Source organism: Penaeus vannamei, chromosome 9 (assembly GCF_042767895.1).
Source record: "Penaeus vannamei isolate JL-2024 chromosome 9, ASM4276789v1, whole genome shotgun sequence".
NCBI classification, from domain to species: Eukaryota; Metazoa; Arthropoda; class Malacostraca; order Decapoda; family Penaeidae; genus Penaeus; species Penaeus vannamei.
This window is the reverse complement of record NC_091557.1, coordinates 10,545,061-10,555,060: the sequence shown is the minus strand read 5'-3', so window position 1 is coordinate 10,555,060 and position 10,000 is coordinate 10,545,061. Positions and strand designations below refer to the sequence as shown.

The 10,000-nt window shown below is 37.1% G+C and overlaps 2 non-coding genes across 2 annotated transcripts; both read right to left on the bottom strand.

Moving 5' to 3' along the window:
• Positions 1-3,643: 3,643 nt before the first annotated feature.
• On the bottom strand, positions 3,644-3,715 carry TRNAE-UUC (transfer RNA glutamic acid (anticodon UUC)). Its single transcript has one exon. It is a non-coding gene; the product is annotated as a tRNA-Glu (tRNA).
• Positions 3,716-6,473: 2,758 nt separating this feature from the next.
• TRNAE-UUC (transfer RNA glutamic acid (anticodon UUC)) lies at positions 6,474-6,545 on the bottom strand. The gene has a single exon. It is a non-coding gene; the product is annotated as a tRNA-Glu (tRNA).
• Positions 6,546-10,000: the final 3,455 nt, after the last annotated feature.

Below are 10,000 nucleotides of genomic sequence, written 5' to 3'. Positions count from 1 at the left end.
TGTGTGTGTGTGTGTGTGTGTGTGTGTTTATATACATATATGTATTCATAGATATAGATATGCATATATATATATATATATATATATATATATATATATATATGTATGTATATATATGTATATATATATGTATGTATGTATGTATGTATGTATAATTTGAATGATTGTTTTAAATATTAACTAACGGCTTTACATACAGGCAAGAAATAGGTCACATCCCGCTTCTTTCGCGATGTTATATATATATATATATATATATATATATATATATATATATATATATATATATGTATGTATGTATGTATGTATGTATATATATATGTATGTATGTATGTATGTATAATTTGAATGATTTTTTTGGATATTAACTAACGGCTTTACATACAGGCAAGAAACAGGTCACATCCCGCTTCTTTCGCGATGTTAGTTTGAAGTTGCAAATTCCCAGAACAGTTATGACATTCAGTTTGTGCAAATGTTCATCGAAAGGTCTGGATTGAAGGTGAATTCGTATGGCAGATTATAATAAGACCTGCAATGTGCTACGCTTTGCTCTTGTAGAGTCTATAGTGGAAGAAACACTTCAGTATGTTATTATACCAAAATTTACTTGAACGACTGTAAATAGTTATTTCTGTCCTTGATCGATATGCTGCAATATGCTGTCTTTTCTCAACGTAGTCAGCAGTAGCAATATGTATATCTTTTCAAAAGAGATCTAACTCTATTTGAGGATACGCGTTTCATCATCACACATGGCAGCTACTTTAAGGAATAGAGCCAAAAAGGAACAGACCAAAGCAACTTCCCATGCCGGGAATCGAACCCGGGCCTCCTAGGTGAAAGCTAGACCACGTGGGAGGGAAATCATGAGCATTCATGCATTCTATTTAACATATTCCATTTCCTCGTTTTCTATTTCTTTTTGCGGCTTTTCGCCCTCCGTCTTTCTGCTTTGAATAGTACTCATGTCAGTGACTACAGAAAACTGGTCAATTTAGTTTGTTTTTCTTCCTTTTCTTCTATGTTCTTTAGATGAAAGTTAAGTTGATGTTTTCCTGTGCTTATATACTCACATAAATATACAAACACACAGAAGCGCGAGTCCTCCTTAAGGCTTGCCTGTTCAACACCTATTTCAAGAAACTTCGGTAGTGAACGAAAATGTTGTCTTGTATTATAATCTCTCAACACATCAGTCCTAACATTTTTTTCTTTCTTTCTCTTTTATCCTTGGAGGTTCGGTCATATAGAAGATTCCGGGATCTCGTACAATGTTATTTTTTGCCGTGAGTGGTCATTATGACCACTGCTGATCCACACATGTATTCATGGGTGCACATGTGCATTCACTATTCCTGTAAATAGACACGCTTATAAAGAAAATCAGTGAATCGTAAAAAGGGTAAGAAAGAATACAATGCTGACCACTCCCACCAAAAGGCCCCGCAAATGTTGACCAACTCGGTCCTTTGTCCCGAGTGGTCACTGTTGTCTGACGTCACAGATACTCACCATATTGCAACGGTCTCTTCCAATCTCAGATCTCAATGGCTGAGCAAAAAGTGCATCCAGCACTGACCCCTCCTCTCAAAGACCTTGCAAATGTTGACCAACTCGGTCCTTTGTCCAGAGTGGTCACTGTTGTCTGACGTCACTGAGGCTTTCAGTGTTGCAACGGTCTCGCTCTCTGTTACAGATCCCAAAAGTAGGATAAAAAGTGCAGCCAGCACTGACTGACCGGTGCTGGCTGCACTTATATATACTATGCATATGCATAGTATATATATGTGTGTGCGTATGTGTATACATATAGATATATAATTGTCTATATACATACATATAATGCATATATACAAACACATGTATATACGCACGCAGTGTATGTAAATGTTGATATATATATATATATATATATATATATATATATATATATATATATATATATATATATATATATATATATATATACACATATATGTATGCATGTATATATATATATATATATATATATATATATATATATATATATATATATATATATATATATATATATATATATATATATATATATATATATATATATATATACACACACACACACACACACAAACATCTTTTCCTCTTCTCTCGTTCCTATCCTTCCTATTCTCAACGCTCCCACTTCGGGAGTTGTCTTGAGTGCCCCGTGTTGTCTTTGCCAAGGATCCCGGATGAGCTTTTCGTCCCTTTGGTCAAATCACTTCCAACTCGTCATGCGGGACATTTTCTCTCTAGACGATTAATGCATGTGCATGGCTTCCGACTACGAGAAAGGCTGTCGTTCTACAACTTGCATGATAGTCGTTTGTTTGATGATTATATAATTCATTGTTCATCTTTTGTAATGTAATGTGTATGTAAATACTTTTAATTTCATATATTTCGATAACAAACAAACCCATATACATAAAGAATGATGTGTATTTCTACATTTGCTTTTGTGAAATTATAGTACTAATGTTTTCCCAATGTGGTGCATGGTGCGTATTTTAGGATGCCAATTATTGTTTTCTCGTAAAGTCTCAATGTATTTCCATTTTATATACAAGATATTATTTTCATTCATACAGATATACGTACATGTATCACCCCCCCCCAAAAAAAAAAAAATAAAGATAGAAATAAAAATAAAAACTTTCATCGTCATATTTTCAAGATGATGATAGATTGAAAAATATTTCATATGCAGTTCCTTTTTTATGTTTAACAATACAAGTTTTTTTTTTTTTTTTACGTTTCTTAAAGGAAGGCACAAAAACTCTCGAATGGTTATCATTTTTACCATAGCATTTTCATATTCATTTTCCCAAAATTTGTGTCGTTTTGTTTCCCTTGTTTCTGTTATTTTCATTCCATTTCTATTCCTCGCTCACTCACGTGGTTTTATCATAGTTCCGTTCAAAGAGAGCTTTTTTCTCATTTTTTTTTTTAAATATTCTACTTCATGATAGAAGCGCTTGTGCTTGCTTGTTCATATGTATATATATATATATATATATATATATATATATATATATATATATATATATATATATATATATATATATGTGTGTGTGTGTGTGTGTGTGTGTGTGTGTGTGTGTGTGTGTGTGTGTGTGTGTGTGTGTGTGTGTGTGTGCAGGTATGTAGAATTTTATCCATTCATTTCTATACTTATTTATTTATTTATTTATTTATTCATTTATTTTTTTTATTCCATAACAGATTTATATGTAGACATTAAACAGTTTACATTCCGCTTCCTCTGCGATGTCAGTTTGAGGTTGAAAATCCTCAGAACAGTTAAGACAGCCATTAACTTTGCGCAAGTGTTCATCGAAAGGTCTTGATTGAACATTAATTCCTATGACCTAACATACAACCTACAGTGTTTTACGCTTTACCGTTTTGTAGAACCGTTTCAGGAACAAAATCTAATTGATCGACTGTAGATAGCTATTTCTGTTAATCGATACATTACAATACATGAAAGAATACTTTTCTCAGAGTATTCAGCTTTAACAATATGAATATGAATTATTAAAGGAAATCTAACACAGCTGAGGAAACGACTTTCATTATCACTTATGACAGCTGCTTTAAGGAATAAAATTAAAATAACTTCCCATGCCGGGAATCGAACCCGGGCCTCCTGGGTGAAAGCCAGGTATCCTAGCCACTAGACCACATGGGAGTGATATAAGAGGGATTCAGACATATTATTAGATTTATCTTGTTTCCTTGTTTACTCTCCGTTTTGTGGCTTTTCTCCCTCTGTCTCCTTGTCTTAGATAATACTATTTTGTTATTCTTCCCTGGCCTGTATTACAGTGCATTGTGATACACGCATTGGGTTCTATGAAACTTTTATTTCGATGAAGAGAGGATTACGTGATCACTTATCATAGTTTTGTTTTTACAAAACTATGATATATATATATATATATATATATATATATATATATATATATATATATATATATATATATATGAGTCTCCTTGTTTTCAAGTCACACCCAAGTCCCTTGAAATTCCTCTTTGTCCTTATTAAGGCTTGCCTGTTCAACACCTATTTCGAGAAACTTCGACAGTGAACGAAAATGTTATCATGCAGAATTATCTCTCAACACATCGGTTCTAGAATTTTCTTCTTATTCTTGGAGGTTCGAAGTCATGCAGAGGATTCTGGGATCTCGTACATTGTTATTTTTTGCCGTGAGTGATCATTATGTACATAATGCTAATGCACCCATGTATTCATGGGTGCACACGTACATCCACTATTCCTATTAATGGGCATGATTATAAAGGATTCGGTGAATCGTAGGAAAGAATACAATGCTGACCAATCCCACCAAAAGGCCCCGCAAATGTTGACCAACTCGGTCTTTTGTCCCGAGTGGTCACTGTTTGACGTCACAGATACTCTCCATATTGCAACGGTCTTTTTCTAAGATCTCAAAGGCTGAGCAAAAAGTGCATCCAGCACTGACCGCTCCTCTCAAAGGCCTTGCAAATGTTGACCAACTCGGTCCTTTGTCGAGTGCGGTCAGTTTTGTGTGACGTCACAGGCACGTGCATTTTGATATGCAATCCTTAACCGTTTTTCTGTCTCCTACATCCTCTCTCTGTTGACCATAAGTATATACTTTACACTCAGACACACATATACGAAATATTTATATGTGTGTGTATGTCTATGTATTTGTGAGTATGCATGTGTATGTATAGGCATATGTATATATATACACAGTATATGCAAATCTAGATGAACATATATACATATATATATATATATATATATATATATATATATATATATATATATATGTGTGTGTGTGTGTGTGTGTGTGTGTGTGTGTGTGTGTGTGTGTGTGTGTGTGTGTGTAGGAAAAAAAATACACAAACATCTTTCCTCTTCTCTTGTTCCTATTCTTCCTATTCTCAACCCTCCCACTTTGGGAGTTGTCTTGAGTGCCCCGTGTTCTCTTTGCCAAGGATCCCGGATGAGCTTTTCGTCCCTTTGGTCAAATCGCTTCCAACTCGTCATGCGGGACATTTTCTCTCTTGACGATTGATGCATGTGCATGTCTTTCTATAACTTGCATGATAGTCGTTTGTTTGGTAAAATTATATAAGTCATTGTTCATTTTTTGTAATGTAATATGTATGTAAATACTTTTAATTTCATATACTTCGATAACAAACAAACACATATACATAAAGAATGATCTGTATTTCTACATGTTTTTTATGAAATTATAGTACTAGCCTTTTCCCAATGAGGTGCATGGTGCGTATTTTATGATGCCAATTATTGTTTTCTTTTAAAGGCTCAATGTATTTCCATCTTATATACAAGATGTCATTTTTATTCATACAGATATGCGTACATGTATCACCCCCCTCCACAAAAAAAAAAGAGAAAACTAGCTTCATCGTCATATTTTCAAGATGGTGATAAATTAAGAACTATTTCATATGTAGTTCCCTTTTTATGCTTAACAATTCAAGTGTTAAGAGTTTTTCACGTTTCATAAAGAAAGGCACAAATACTCGAATGTTTATCACTGTTGCCATAGCCTTTCCCTTTTCCTTTCCCCAAATTTGTATCGTTTTATTTTCCTTGTTTCTGTTTTCATTCCATTTCTATTGCTCGCACAATCACGTGGTTTCATCGTAGTTCCATTCAAAGAGAGCGATCCTTTACCTTTTTCTCTTCTTTTTTTAGATATTCCACTTCATGATAGAAGCACTTCTCGCACTCGACTCGTTGCGGTAGACCTCGGTTGGAAGCACAGACGCCGCCTGCAGTCGCGAGTGAGGAAGGTCAGGCATGCATGGCCAAGAGCAGTTGGATGTTGCAAGGCTGTTCTGTGCTCGCTGTCTGCAGCTTTCACTGTCCACAGTACCAGGTCCTAAAGAGTTCTTGCAAACTTCTGCAAGTTCACGATTTTCAGAATACACATATTTACATATATGTGTGTGTGTGTGTTTTGTTCATTTATATGTGTGTGTGTACATGTATGTAGAATTGTATTTATTATTATTATTATTATTATTCCATAACAGCTTCATATGTAGACAAGAAACCGTTCACATTCCGCTTCCTCTGCGATGTCAGTTTGGGGATGAAAAATTACCAGAACAGTTAAGGCAGTCATTACTTTTGCGCAAGTGTTTATCGAAGTCTTGATTGAAGGTCAATTCGTATGGAAGATTATTATACAACCTGCAGTGTGTTACGATTTACCGTTTTACCGTTTTCGGAACAACCTAATTGAACGACTGTAAATTGTTATTTCTGTTCATCGATATATTACAATACATGAATGAATTAGCTTTTCTCAGAGTATTCAGCTATAACAATATGGATATGAATTATTACAGGAAATCTAACACAGTTGAGGAAACGACTTTCATTATCACTTATGACAGCTGATTAAAGTCATTTCCCATGCCGGGAATCGAACCCGGGCCTCCTGGGTGAAAGCCAGGTATCCTAGCCACTAGACCACATGGGAGTGATATAAGAGAGCTTCAGACATATTACTACATTCATCTTGTTTCCTTGTTTACTCTCCGCTTTGTGGCTTTTCACCCTCCTTCTCCTTGTCTTAGATAATACTATTTTATTATTCTTCCCTTGCCTGTATTACAGTGCCTTGTGATACAGGCATTAACGGGTACTTTGGAACTTTTATTTCGATGAAGAGAGGATTACGTGATCACTTATCTTAGTTTTGTTTTTACTGAGTGGATACTTACGCATACGCTCACGCATATATATATATGTATATATATATATATATATATATATATATATATATATATATATATATATATATATATATATGAGTCTGCTTGTTTCCAAGTCACACCCAGTTCCCTTGAAATTCGTCTTCGCCCTCATTAAGGCTTGCCTGCTCAACACCTATTTCGAGAAACTTTTTTTTTTATTCTTGAAGGTTCGAAGTCATGCAGAGGATTCCGGGATCTCGCACCTTGTTAATTTTTGCCGTGAATGATCATTATGTACATAATACTAATGCGCCCATGTATTCATGGGTGCACACGTACATACACTATTCTTATTAATGGACATGATTATAAAGGATTCGGTGAATCGTAAGAAAGAATACAATGGTGACTACTCCCACCAAAAGACCCCGTAAATGTTGACCAACTCGGTCCTTTGTCCCGAGTGGTCACTGTTGTCTGACGTCACAGACACTCTCCATATTGCAACGGTCTCTTTCAATCTCACATCTCAATGGCTGAGCAAAAAGTGCATCCAGCACTGACCGCTCCTCTCTAAGGCCTTGCAAATGTTGACCAATTCGCTCCTTTGTCGAGAGCGGTCAGTTTTGTGTGACGTCACAGGCACGTGCATTTTGATATGCAATCCTTAACCGTTTTTCTGTTCCTCCATCCTCTCTCTGTTGACCATAAATATATGCTTTACACACACATATACGAAATATTTATATGTGTGTGTATGTCTATGTATTTGTGAGTATGTATGTGTATGTATAGGCATATGTATATATATACACAGTATATGCAAATCTAGATGTACATATATACATAAATGTATGTATTCATATATATATGTTCCTATTCTTCCTATTCTCAACCCTCCCACTTCGGGAGTTGTCTTGAGTGCCCCGTGTTGTCTTTGCCAAGGATCCCGGATGAGCTTTTCGTCCCTTTGGTCAAATCACTTCCAACTCGTCATGCGGAACATTTTCTCTCTAGACGATTGATGCATGTGCATGGCTTCCGACTACGAGAAAGGCAGTCGTTCTATAACTTGCATGAAAGTTTATGAAATGAAACCTGATTGCTTTCGGTTGTTTGTTTATATAATATAATCATATGTTCATCTTTTGTATTGTAATACGTATATCCTTTAATTTCATATACTTCGATAACAAAGCCATGCACATAAGGAATAACCTTCCTTTCTATATATGTCTTTTCCCCATGTGGTACATGATGGGTGCACGCTCTCTATGTCGCGCGGACACTATGACCAGGAAGGAAAGCCGTGAAGCTGTATGACGGGGTGACTCAGTGTCTGGCAGACACTATGTCGCGGTGACTATGTTGTGCGAGGTTTCCGCTGACCTTACCTGCCCTAAATGCTTTAATATCCGCTACTGCTTCAACAATGCGGACAGATTACCTTATGTTTCAGCGTTCCTTGTGTGTCTCCTGTCTTGTGATCTTGCTATAATAATCAATTTTCAAGGAGTGAGACATCATTCAGCATGAACTCAACCGAGCTTCCATTACCACCCTACCCCGATCTCGATGTTTTCATCGTATGAGGGATTGAATGAAGATTACCCTCCCCTACCTTCTCTTGTTAATGTCCCCGAGGCCTGTCACATTATATCGTCATACCGGGCGACTGTGAAACTCAGAGTTGACCAGCATCTCTTTTACGAAGGAAAGGGACCATCAGGACAAAGTTATGTGGAGATGCGAAGACAGAGCCTGTGGTGCCAGGGTTCATACCGTTAATGGGGAAATAGTGACGTGGCAAAACCCCATCCACAGACATCCTGTTGTCCCTGGGTAGTCTGAGGTGGAGGAGATACTAGCAGCAATGAAGGAACATGCTGCCATAACAGCAGAGCCCGTCGCACAAATTGTCAACACATTTTACGCTAGAGTTGAAGTCGGCTGGGCTCATCTAATACCAACGGTAGACGCCATCAAGAGGACGCTGAGGCGAGTGCGACAAAAGACAGGTGTGTCTGATCTTCAGCCATTTCGAACAACGTTAAGCTGAGAGGCCTTCCTTCGTTATGAAGACAATGGGATGATCTTCGCAGCAGACTCTGATTTGAAATTTCTTGCCGAGTCTCGTCATTGGTTTGATGATAGAACTTTTAAAGTGGCCCCTGTCATATACAAGCAGCAGTACCCACTCCATGCATACTTTGGTGATATAACATATCCTTGCGTCTATGCGTTGTTGTCAGGAAAGAATGAAGAGATATATAATAAAATGTTGTTGCAGCTAATACCCCCAGGCTTATCATGCAATTCAATGGCAATAATGACACATTGTGAGAAGGTAGCAATGAACGCCTTCCAGAGGAATTTTCCGAGTGCAGAGGTTGCTGGATTTTATTTCCATCTGGGCCAGTCTGGAGACGCATCCAGAATCTTGGCCTCGCAGCACGGTATAGAGATGATGCTGCCTTTGCCATCCGGGCATTTGTTCCGCTGGCCGACGTCCAGGATGCTGCCGGAGCATCCTCGGCTGCCGCTGCAAAATATCAAAAGGAGCAGCACAAATTAGCTCTGAATCGCGAGCACCATGCAGCTGGTAGGAAGCATCCCTCGGGCCAGAAGAAGTACCAGCTCCTAAATAAGAGGATCATATCCCTTATTACAAAATTAGAAACTTATACACCTGTAGATTTGCAATATCTGGATCAAATAGCCAAAGTAATAGTGATCCCCACTGAGCAATAAAGGTATGCTCATCACAAAACATTTCATTAATACCTAGAGAAAAAATATATATGATTATGTTTGATACCAGTGTTATTATGTGTTATATATACTTAATTATTTTTTGCTGCAATTTCACCACTACTTCCTAAATCTTATCTGTCGACAATGAACAGCGATGTACCGACATAAATGCCAACGTGCCTTCCCCGCGACATTTTATCCGCTTGAAAAACGCACTCTTGTGTCACAGCGCGGTGTGGCAACTTTACGTCCGCGACAAAGTATCCTAGAACCGCATGATGAGTGCTTGAAGATGCCAATTACTGTTTTCTTGAAAATGCTCAAAGTATATACAAGATGTCATTTTCATTCATACATACGATGTACCTCCTCCCCCCCCCCCCCCCCCTAAAAAAAAAGCTATCTTCATCGTCATATTTTCAAGATGATTTATTTCACATGTATAAAGGAAGGCACGAAAACTCCCGAATATTTAACATTGTTA